Raw genomic sequence first — 12,630 nt, forward strand, 5'->3', positions numbered from 1 at the left:
TTGGGGGCTAGACTAGAAGAATCAAAACCACCCCCAATAAGCAACAGCAGTCTCCTGCTGAGGCAGGGGGCCAGTGTTTGGAGAGAAATGCCCTCTGAGGTGCAGGTGTGCAGGGACTGATGAAATCTGAGGGTGGAACGGGAACACTGAGAGAAGCCCTCCAGCAGCACCCCAGGCCTCACGCTCAGCACAAACCACCACTGGGGGGATATGAAGACTGTGGTACACTGAGATAACGATAGCAACAATAAAGGTCAAACAGGCCTTTTAGATGGGTTGTAGAAGGGTGGAGAAAGCACATATCTTATGATATACCTTTTCGATCTTTCTTGCCTTACTCTTGGCTCAAGGCTTTTGATCTTAACAAAATGAGCGTTTGCGAGTTTCGGTTACTCCACTGTTGGTAATCAAAAAGCAGTGAGGGCCCTTCCATAGAGTGGCCCAAGTGGCGAGATGGTGAGTAGGAAAACAGAGAGTGTGGGGGGAGCAATTAATAATTAATCGCTGCACTCATCTGTTTGGTCCTCAGATTTACCATAAGCTGTAACATTCCACGATTCTAAGTCAAACTTTGTGAGCAGTTATTTGTTCTGCCCATTTGTTCTGCCCATTAGAAAGAATCTAATTTTAGGATTCCAATTTTCCCATGCCTGCTCCTGCCTGTTGCTGTAGTTATTGAGGTTTGATTTTGTACCGACCTCCTGGGCCTTGCACCAACATTCATGCTAGTGCAGCTAGACTAAGTGGTTGTGGCCAGGGTAATTATAGGAAAATTCATTTATTATTGTTTCCAGTGGGACAATTTTTTTCAAATACTACATGCTGGAAAACATGGACAGGCAATTTGGCTTTATGAAACTTCCACTAAGAAGATCAATATAACATAGGCAATGTTAAATGTTAAGCTTATTTTTTTATTTTTATTTTTTTATTTTATTTTATATTTTTTAAGCTTATTTTTTTAAACATTTCCCTAGATTCTCCAGCACATTCTCTAGCAATTCTTCTATGAATACTGTAAACATTAACGAGAGGATATAGCATAGTTGAAGAGACAATTCATTTTTCAAGGTTAAATTTACTTATAACGCCTTCTTAGAAGGCCCTCTACTTTATATTCTGCATGTAAACATAACTGCACAGTTAGGAAATACAAACTTAAATATGTTGATTACCATATAATCTCTATAACTTCATGTATGAAGTGCCCAAGATTTCAAATTTAAATATAACACATATTCAAAAGAGAAAAAAAACAGTAACATTTATTCATACAGTTCTTTAGAATTTCAACTGAAAATTCATTCAGCTGATTACTGAATCAAACCTGGAATTCAAAATTACCTTGAACTTGTTACAGATGCGATTTAAAAAAATTAAAAGCAGCAACCACCTCAAACAACTGTTTTCTACCTAAATAATGAGTTAAAAGCAACTGACAGTTTGGTTTGTTTATAAATTATATAGGCTTGTTCTATGAAATGTAGGGAAAAAAATGCCTGTCTTAACTCAATTTCCTCCATATTCTTGAGGAGCTGGAAAAAAGATAACATAAGCAAGTTAACAGTTCTTTCATTTGTAGGTGATGATGGTCTTAAAAATAAAGGCAAATGCTGTCTATATTAGAACTTTGATGGAAGAATCTGATGATTTGTCAGTATGCCAGGGAACAGTCAGAAGGATAAAAGAGAGGAAAAAAAGAAAGCCCATGGCATCCATTCTCTCTGTCCTCCTACCTTCATATACAAGCTTTTACCAAACAAAAGTTGGTGGGATTATAAACCTTGCCTTTCTTATGTCCTCCACAGACAGGGCAGGGATGGTCTTTATTTATGTCGATTTTATTTTTTCTTTTAAAAATAGCCTTGGATCTTCTTCTCCTCCTCCTCCTCCTCCTCCTCCCCCTCCTCCTCCTCCTCCTCCTCCTCCTCACAGTACAGCTTTATTCAGTGGCCACAGAATGGAGAAGCGGGAACTAAGTACACAGATCAACTTCTCGCCCACGTGTCGAGAGGGATTTAATTTTTCTGGATCCTCTTTTTAAGGTATATGTAGAAAAATATAGCAGGCACTTAGATTGATTTGCTGGAGCCCACACAGTAGTTTAGAGTTAGCTCTTGTGATAAAGACCACTTGCTTCAAGAATTAGTTTATTAAACACTTCTGGCTTAGTAGAACTTCAATTTTATTCCAGTGTAATTTGAAAAACTAGCAAATTCTATATAAATTTTTCATACTTTAAAAATTTTTTTATTATACTTTGTTTTTTTCTGAGCACAGGAATAATACATGTTCATTATATAAAACCCAAACATTACAGAAATATGTCTCATTTAAGCTTTCCCAAAGACATGAATAGTTTAGGCCAGTGGACTTTTACTGTGTAGCTTAAAATGGTCTGATGACAGTCTGTGTTATGAAGAAAGATAATACGTATGGACAAATAGAATTTCTGGTTTCTCAGAAGTTACCACAAGATATGTGGACCTAAAGTTTAATAAATCTCTTCTATCCTTCTTATGCCTCATTCTGAGTCTATTCTCACATTATAAATTATGATACCGCCATTTTCTTTCTTTTTTTTTTCTTTTACCACCGGTGTATGCTTATTGTCTCCTGATTTTGCTTTCTGCAATGCTGTAAGCTTTCCAGAAATAGGTGAAAGTGCTTGTTTTGCATATTCAGGAAAACTTATTATTTTTTTGAATTTTATTTTATTTATTTTTTTATACAGCAGGTTCTTATTAGTTATCCATTTTATACATATTAGTATATACATGTCAATTCCAATCTCCTTCATCACACCACCACCACCCTGCCACTTTCCCCCCTTGGTGTCCATACATTTGTTCTCTGCATTTGTGTCTCTATTTCTGCCCTGCAAACCAGTTCATCTGTACCATTTTTCTAGGTTCCACATATATGCATTAATATATGATATTTGTTTTTATGATACCACCATTTTCAATCCAGTGAGCTCCAGGCTCAGCTCAAAGATCCAAAGATGCTGTCAGCAGTTGCCCAAAACAAATTCATTTTGTTTGAATTAGATCTTGGCTCATTAAAAATATCTTTACCTTCCAAATGATGAACAAATATATAGGCCAAAAAGAAGACTTATAATTGAAAAAGTTTTAGTATAATTCATTTAACATTTACTAAAGGTTAATTAAATAATATTTAAACAAATTATATTTAATAATTTTATTATTCTGATTCTGTATAGCAAGACCTTACCTACTGGAATTTAGTTAGCCAGCAACCTCACCCACCCGTAACATAGCTTGAAACTAAAAATAAACAAAAATGGATCACTTAAACAAAAGCTCTTGCTCCTCATTTATAGAAGGCTTTCTCAGGGCCTCTGTCAGAAACAATTTGTTCTTATGTAGCACATATTTTTACTAAGCTTTATATAGCCTATGATTTTAATAAGCTTGGCTATCTGGCTTATAATCCTTTCCTAGGTTAGGAGAAACACGTTAGGAGAGGAGAGAGGAGCTTCTACATGCAAAGATATTGGCAACTGTAAGAAGTAAGAACTGTGAGCTTGAAGAAAAGAAAAAAGAATAAAAAAAATTATAAATAACAGACCTAATTATTAAAAAAATTTCGATTTAGGTTTGGAGTAATAAGTCCTTGAGTGGTCCATGGTAGACCCTAAGAATCACAAAAACCTCTCTTATACACCCAAGGTTTTTGTAGAACAGTTCATCACCCAGATTAAATTAACTGCTACCTTGCTGTTTTTTGAAGGTAAAAGATCTCTTCCCAGTTCTCTCAACCCTCTCAGTAGTAGGCGCTTTTAGTCCTACTCAGGCTGAGAGTAAATTGTCCACATTTTTGACCCTCTAGTCCCTCCCTGACCAGCACCATTGTTCCTTCACATACCCTCTCACTTATAGCCCAGGTTATCTGCTGTTAGTATGACATGGTAGAAAGGATACTAACTTTTCATTCAAGCAGATATGGTTTTGAATCGAGCTCTGTTATTCACAAACTCTATAACCTGGAGCAAATTACTTAACATCTGTGAACTCCAGTTTAATCATCTGTGAAATGAGGATAAGGTAATAATATTATAGGGGTACTGTGAAAATTTAATATGAAAATGTCTAACCATGCATAGCATATGTGTCCATTATGCCATTATAAACAAGTTACCCTCACTCTCCTCTGGTCACTCTTAACTGCTGACTTTCTCATTAATCCATAATCATGGAAAGCTTTGGCACCTGGCTCACTGGCTTCCTTTCCTCCTCAGGGCTTGACATCATCCCGTCAATAACCCCATGCCATTGTTACTTCACTGATTTTCAGCATCCTGTTGTCAGGTGTTGACTTGTGCCTTGGTATCAGTAATATCCGTTTTATTTCACTATTTCCTAGGTCTGCTCTACGTCTGAAATTTTAAATTCCAAGTAATGCTCTTTCTGATTATTGCCTCCTTTTCCTCCATCCTCATTCTTTTCTTGTGTCTATATTTGCTTTCAGAAAGCATTAATATCTCTAGTCAAATGACTACTTAATTGTCTTCCAATATATCAAATTCTTTTTCTTACTTTTTTCCTATCCAGTCTACACCTGGTGATTCAAGACTTCAAACACTCAGGCAGTACTCTCTTCTGTCTTGCCCGTTGTCCTTCTAGTGTACTGACTCAAAAAACTCCTGATCTATGTATAAACTAGTTTTCTGTTCATACAAGTCCTTTAACACATATACTTGTTGCAAGTATTTTCTCTCAATCTATATCCTGCCTATTCATTTTCTTAAATAGTGTCTTTTGATGAGCAGAAGTTTAAAATTATGAAGTCATTCTATTTTTGCATGTGGTTAGTGCTTTCTGTGTCCTAAGAAATCTTTGCCTATTCCATAGTATCAATGACAAAGAATTTCTCATATATTTTCATTGGAAGTTTAGCTTTTACATTTAGATCAGAAATCCATCTCTAATTAATCATTGTGTATTGTGTGAAGTAGGGCAAAAGGTCCTTTTTTTCCATGTACCTAGTTGTTTTGCCATCATCTGTTGAAAAGACGTTTCTGTCCCTATTGAATTATTTTGGCACCTGTATGGAAAATCAGTTGATCAAATGTGTGTATCTCTTTATGGATGCTTTATTCTATTACATTCATCTGTTTGCCTAAATTTATGCCAATACACTGTTAGAAAAGACATCTGTATGGTCCCTTGCATTTCTGTATGTCTTGTGAGCAGAAGTACTGATGGCCTTTTCTCTGGAATATCTTTTCAAGGATAAGAGATAGTGTCTCCCTCTAGAGTAAAAGCCAGGCTTGTTTATTGCCTAGTACAATAAATATAATAAAAGTAATGTCTCCCTCCTAGGGAAAGGTCAGGCAGGCTTACTGCTTATTATAAAAAGATTTGGGTTCCCTAAACTCAGGGTTCCTCTCCTGTAAATGCACTCTACCGTGTATACAATTATCATCTGACCCTTTTTGTGATATCCTGTGAGATACTCTAGCTTTAGCTATTGCCATGAGTAATAAAGTCCTTTATCTCTGACCCTGGACTGTTATGTCTTCTGCCAGCATCCTTGAAACTGTGGCAGTCTATAAGGTCTATAAGGTCTATATGCCCTATCTTGGTGAATACTTTACAGTTATTTGTAAAGAATGTATATTCTCCCATTGTTGAATGTAGTGTTCTACAATTAGTTTAAACCAATTAGTTTAAGTTGGTAGCTGCTATTGTTCAAATCTTCCATGTAGTTACTTTTTTCCCCCCAACTGATTGTTCTATTAATGACTCAAGGAGAGTCATTAATATGTTTTCATAATATTATTTTTCCCATTCTTTTACTTTTAATGTCTGTACCTACTTATTTCATTGACATTTCCTTTAAAAAGAGTATATTTTGATTTTACTTTTTTACTGTGCTTGACAATCTCTGCTTTTAATTTATATGCTCAGTACTAATATATTTAATATAATTATTGATACTTTGGTGCTTGTCTACCACTCACTTTTTCATTTTCTATTTGTCTTGTTTGTTCTTTGTTCATTTTTCCCCCTTTCCTTTTTCTGGATTAATTTAGTACTTATAAGTATTCCATTGTATCTCTTCTCTTGGCTTTTCACTTATAACTCTTTCTTTGTGTGTGTGTGGTTTCCTTAGGGTTTACTATATGCATCCTTAACTTATAACAGTCTACTTGGAACTAACATAATATCATAGGATGTATAATTTAAGAATATTAGATATTATACTTACACTTAATCCTTTCCAAATTATTGTGCCATTGCAGTTATCTGTTTTATTTATTTATTTATTAGAATGCAACTTTTAATTTTTCCTTAAAGGGAACAGTAGAGCCATTAACCTTAGCAAAGAATGAATTATCTTTGAAGTTTCATGTATTTGAACCAGATGTGGCTCATACTGATGACTGTCCCTTGTCATAAGTTTGTTCCTTCTGCATAATCTTCAGTTCAAGCTAAAATTACTAATTACTGAAAAATAAGATTAATGTATTGAATTGTTTTCATAACACAGCAAGGAAAATATTTCTGGAATACATGGAGTGTCACTTGTGTACCATCTAATAATGAACACGTAGAAATATTACATTATGAGATTCTCCACATTCATTATCACTCTTTCTTTTAAAAGGTAAATTATCTTTTGAAGATATTAAGAAACAAGAACAAAACTGTTATATACTTGCCTAAACATCTACCATTTCTAGTGCTTTTCATTCCTTGATATAAGTTTGAGTTTTTGTCCTGTCTCATTTCATTTCAGCTTAAGGAACTTCCATTATGATTTCTTGCAGTACAGGTTTGCTTATAAAAAAAAGTTCCTTAACTTTTGTTTATTTGAAATGTATTTGTTTTGCCTTCATTTCTGAAGAATTTTTTGGGAAAGCATAAATGAAATTCTAGATTGATAGTTTTTTCTTTCAGTGCTTTACAGATTCCACTCCATTGTCTCTGGCTTGCACTAGTTCTAAGGAGATGTCAATGACCATTCTTACTGCTATTCCTCTGTATAGGTCTTGTTTTTCTTGATTGCCTCTAACATTTCAGCATTTAGAATATCAATGTCTTATTGAGTTTCCTGGCTTTGTGGGTTGATTTTTTATATTAAATTTGGAAAAACTTTAGTCATAATTCATTTGGACATTTTTCTGCCCAATCTCTTCTTCTTCTGAATTCTGATTATGTGCTAGACTTCTTGATAATCTTCTACAGGTCACAGACTTTTTTTTTCCTCTCTGTATGCTTCAGTTTCTAGTGACTGTGTTCAAACTTACTGGGTTTTTTCTTCTGCAGAGTCCAATCTGATGTTAAGACCAGCTGGCAAATTTTCGCCCTATTAGAAATATGGTAATTTTGTGGTCCAAAATTAATTTCAGTATTTTTTAGAGTTTCCATTTATCAGTTGAGATCTTCCATCTCTCCACTCATTATGTCCATATTTTCCTTTTAATCTTTGAACACATATTTATAATACTTGTTTTAAAATGCTTGTTTGGTCATTCTAACATTTTTGTAATCTCTTATTCTGTTTCTACTGCTTTTTCTTAGGGGAGTGGGAGTCATGTGTCACATTTTCCTGCTGCCTCATATGTATTATAATTTTTGATTGTATACTTGATGTTGCGGAAGATACATGTGGAGAATCTGGATTATGTTGTCTTTCTTTAAAGAGTGTTGACCCTTTGAGAGGTGAATTAATTTACTGGCAACTTTGCTTGATAAACAGTATTTTTTATTTTAGGTTTTATTAGGATGGATCTAGAGCAATCTTTACTTTAGAACTGGAAAAGCCCTACTTCTAAGCATGGCCTTTCTGAGACCTCAGAATGCCCACAGTGTTTAGTAAGGTCTCATTACTTCTTTTTATTTAAATAAATAAATAATTAATTAATTTTTGGCTGCATTGGGTCATCATTGCTGCACGCGGGCTTTCTCTAGTTGTGGTGAGTGGGGGCTACTCTTACTTGCAGTGTGCAGACTTCTCAGTGTGGTGGCTCCTCTTTGTTGAGAAGCATGGGCTCTAGGTGCATGGGCTTCAGTAGTTGTGGCACGCAGGCTCAGTAGTTGTGGCTCACAGGCTCTAGAGTGCAGGCTCAGTAGTTGTGGCGCCTGGGCTTTTTTGCTCTGCGGCATGTGTGATCTTCCTGGACCAGGGCTCGAACCCATGTCCCTTGCATTGGCAGGTGGATGCTTAACCACTGCACCACCAGGGAAGCCCAAGAAATCAGTACTATTCTTAACTCCTGGGTTTATCCCCTCTTTTTTATGCTCACAGCCGCTACCACACTTCCAGAGTCATAAAAACCTGCATCACCAGGAATCTTGCAGTTGGCTCCTAATTTATCTTTTTATCACTGGTCTCATTTTCCTGCTATGTATTCTTCACACTTCTGCTGGAATAGTCCTTCCAAAATATGAGTCTGATAAGTCTAAGTCTCCTTCTTAAAGTCTCCAATGGCTTCTAATAGCCTTCGTGATACAGTTTTTTTTAAATAATTAATTTATTTATTTTGGCTGCATCAGGTCTTGGTTGCGGCATGCAGGATCTTGGTTGAGTCATGCGGGATCATTTCGTTGTGGTGCGCGGGCTCTTCACTGCGGCGCGCGGGCTTCTCTCTAGTTGTGGCATGCGTGTTTTCTCTATCTAGTTGTGGTGCGGGGGCTCCAGAGCGCGTGGGTTGTGTGGTTTGTGGCAAGCAGGCTCTCTAGTTGAGCCCTGCGAGCTCAGTACTTGTGGTGCGCAGCCTTAGTTGCCCCGTGGCATGGGGGATCTTAGTTCCCCGACCAGGTATCAAACCCGTGTCCCCTGTATTGGAAGGTGGATTCTTTACCACTGGACCACCAGGGAAGTCCCTAGCCTTCATGATCAATGTTAAACTCTGAATCCTGGCATTCATAATTCTTCATTATTCGGTTTATGCTTACTTCTCTATCATTAAATATCTTGCGGTTCTGCCACCTGCACCCCATTATTGTGTCAGACCAATCTCCTTTGAGTTCACAGTTTCCTTTGTGCCCTTTCCTCTTCTCTAGCTGGCTAATTTCTCTTTATTCTTTGGAATTCAACTGTCTTTGGAAAACTTCTCCTATCCCTTATCTCAAAGTGCCCACCCCTACTTTAAATGAGGTGCGGCTCCACTTCTGAGCTCCTACAGTACCTTGTGGTTATCTATAGCATAGTTATTGTAAAGTTGCTCTAGAACTTTTATTCTCTTGTTTATCTCTCATACTATCGTATAAATTCATCAATAAAAGGAACTTTCGGGCTTCCCTGGTGGCGCAGTGGTTGAGAGTCCGCCTGCCGATGCAGGGGAGATGGGTTCGTGCCCCGGTCCGGGAAGATCCCACATGCCGCGGAGCGGCTGGGCCCGTGAGCCATGGCCGCTGAGTCTGCGCGTCCGGAGCCTGTGCTCTGCAACGGGAGAGGCCATAACAGTGACAGGCCCGCGTACCGCAAAAAAAAAAAAAAAAAAAAAGGAACTTTCCTTTCATCAAAGGAATTGATTACTGGGAGATTAAATAGAGCACAGTCCAATAGCTATTCACAGTTAAGATCATGGATCATTAAAAAGATTTAAAATTATATTTCATACACTATATTTAAGAAGGCAGGAAATATATAAAATGACTTAAAAGTGTTTCTGTCTAAAATACTTAATGTTTTAAACATGATTCATATCTTCAGAAATGCAGAAAACCTTGTTATCCAGAATAATAGAAGTTATAGTTTGCTATGATTTGTTGTTAGCCCTGTCACTTTTAGCAGTAGTGAAGGCAACCATTTTTAAAGTACAGAATAAAAAAAAAAAAAAGAAAAGAAAAACTTAGGTTGTCAGGAAAAATTTCAAATTGCTGTCTAAAATATAGACCAGAAGGGAATAGAACAGATTTCTCCTGAAGAGGTCTGTCAAAATTTCTCTTCATCTAAATGTGTCTCCTTTGAGACAGGCAGATATCTGCTTTTTTGACCAGGGACCGGAAAGACTTGACCCATTAACTGCTGCCTCTTTTGTACAAGTTAATAATAGTCTCCATTTGTTATTTGCCATGATATGGCACCTTTACTTATATCAACAAACTGAGAAGTGAAGCAATTTGCCTCAGGTTAAATAGCTTAGAGATGGTAGACCAGTATTTAACTTCAGGCCTATGTGGCTAAAGCTTGCAAGTATCCCAATTAACACCCTGGAGTACCAGAACCCTTCCTGTTTTCATGCTCTAGAAGGTTGTTAACCTAGACCCTATCCTAATTATGGTGATAACCATGGATCATAAACACAGAACCTAATGTAAATATTGTTGCTACCTGTTTTAGAACAAAGCTCTCTTACTGGTGAATAAAACCTCCATCAAATATTCCACTTTTCTTATCTGTAACATTTTACTGATAATCATTCCTTATGGGAAGAATAAAATTCTTTGTAATGAAAGTAATGTCTGGTATTTGTAAGATATTACAAGATATTTATAATTTAAAAGATGTCTTATAAACTCCTTTGAGCTGGTTGAAGAGATGTGTAATATGAAAGCAAATTATTAGTGATTGAAATGTGTTTTCCACAAATCCCACCAGTTGTTTTAAATGCAGTCTCACAGTAACAGTTTGTTCAGCCAAGTTTAACATAAGCCAATACACACATTTGTAGAAAAATTCAACCCAATTACTTTGAGAAACACTGACATATTTTAGATCAAAATGCCTAAAAATTCCAAGTGTCTTAATAATAAATTTTTAAAATGACACATTTTAGAGAAAAATTCCTTAAAAACACCTCTATGCTCTTATGTTACATCTATTATACCAGATATTGAGTTACAGGCAAAAAGAAGAAAAGCAACTAATCTCAATAGTTACAGCTCTTTTTCTTTCTTTATTCTTTTATTTATTTATTTTTTTTCCGTAGTTGACATACGAGGCAAGTTGCCTTAAAGGTCATTTAGCCATTTGTTCTGTAGATAAATCTCACAACTGTTGCTGTTTAACTTGGCAGGGCTGTAAAATATTAGAAAGTTGTGATTGAAATTGAAATTCTGAAAGTTTCTGTAAAGCCCTAAAACTTTAAAACTTGAAGCTATGACAAGATTTGTTTTTGTATTTTTTGTTTTGTAAAATCAAACAACAGCAACTTCTGGCTCTTTTATCTCCTCAAATACAGCTGAAAGTATCCCTTTCTTGGTCTAGAGAAACATATCTATACATACATACCCCATAAGAAATCAATGTGTGTATGTGATTTTTATTGACACTTTGGGAGAATGGGGAGAAAGCTATCAGAAATATACCTATTATATTAAATATACCTATTATTTTTTTAGTCAGAAGATTAAGGAAAAAATTAAGACTGTAAGCCTGGATGAGTAAGTTTTTTTTTTTTTTTTAAATGAAGAGTGATATCTTCCTACCCAACTACTTATTTATTTATTTATTATTTTTTTAGATGTTGGGGGTAGGAGTTTATTAATTTATTTATTTTTGCTGTGTTGCGTCTTCATTTCTGTGCGAGGGCTTTCTCTAGTTATGGCAAGCGGGGGCCACTCTTCATCGCGGTGCGTGGGCCTCTCACTATCACGGCCTCTCCCGTTGCGGAGCACAGGCTCCAGACACGCAGGCTCAGTAGTTGTGGCTCACGGGACCAGTCGCTCCGTGGCATGCAGGATCCTCCCAGACCAGGGCTCGAACCCGTGTCCCCTGCATTAGCAGGCAGACTCTCAACCACTGCGCCACCAGGGAAGCCCCCTGGATGAGAAAGTTTTAACAAAACATTTTAGAGATAAATACTAGGCAGGGACTAGCTAAAAATTATAATTTCAGATGTCTGCCTGAAAAATTTAAACTACAGTATTACAGGAAGTCAATTAAAGCATTTTAGGAGTTATGCATGCTAATGAATCAATAGATCAAGTAGATCAAATAGACTTCAACCATCAGTATAAAGCATGTACTGGAATTCGGAGTTTTTATTCCATCACAACTTGGTGCAATCTTTCAGACACTTAGTTTTTGACTTCCCTAGGCCTGGAACACGGTTTTCTTTCTTCCTACCCAGAGCCTGTTGATCCTTCAACATCAACATCATCATGGCTTTCATCTAAACAGCCATATTACTTCTTGTCTAAACCATTCATTTGTACTGCCTTGTGGATATTTCTGAACTATTACCTCAAAGTGCAATTTAATTCTTAAGATTTTCAGGGCAGAAACCAAATTCTTTACTGCTTGTATGCCCCCATCTGCCTAGCACAGTGTAGGTACTTTAAAATTCATTGAAACCTGTCAGGTAAACATGGCTGATTGAACAAAAGTATTCATCTTTGCTCCCTCCCAAATTTCCAGCAAAATTATAGGAAGGAATAAAAAAGGTATTGATTTATACAAGACAATGAGAATGGGAGAGAAGATAGCAGTGAACAAGAAAGATAAAAATTGGGGGAAATATGACAAGTGGATGGATGGAACACTTAATAGGGCAGGGGAAGATGACTCTTAAAAGCAAGCAGAGGGAGATAACAAAATACAAACTTATTCATCTGTCAAGCCATAGAAAGGCTCAGATATTAAAGGTACCAGTTAATCAGAAGAAGGGGTGCTGTGGGCTGAATATTTGTCTTCACCAAATTCATCTGT

Source organism: Grampus griseus (assembly GCF_964374135.1).
Source record: "Grampus griseus genome assembly, chromosome: 5".
In the NCBI taxonomy this organism is placed as follows: domain Eukaryota; kingdom Metazoa; phylum Chordata; class Mammalia; order Artiodactyla; family Delphinidae; genus Grampus; species Grampus griseus.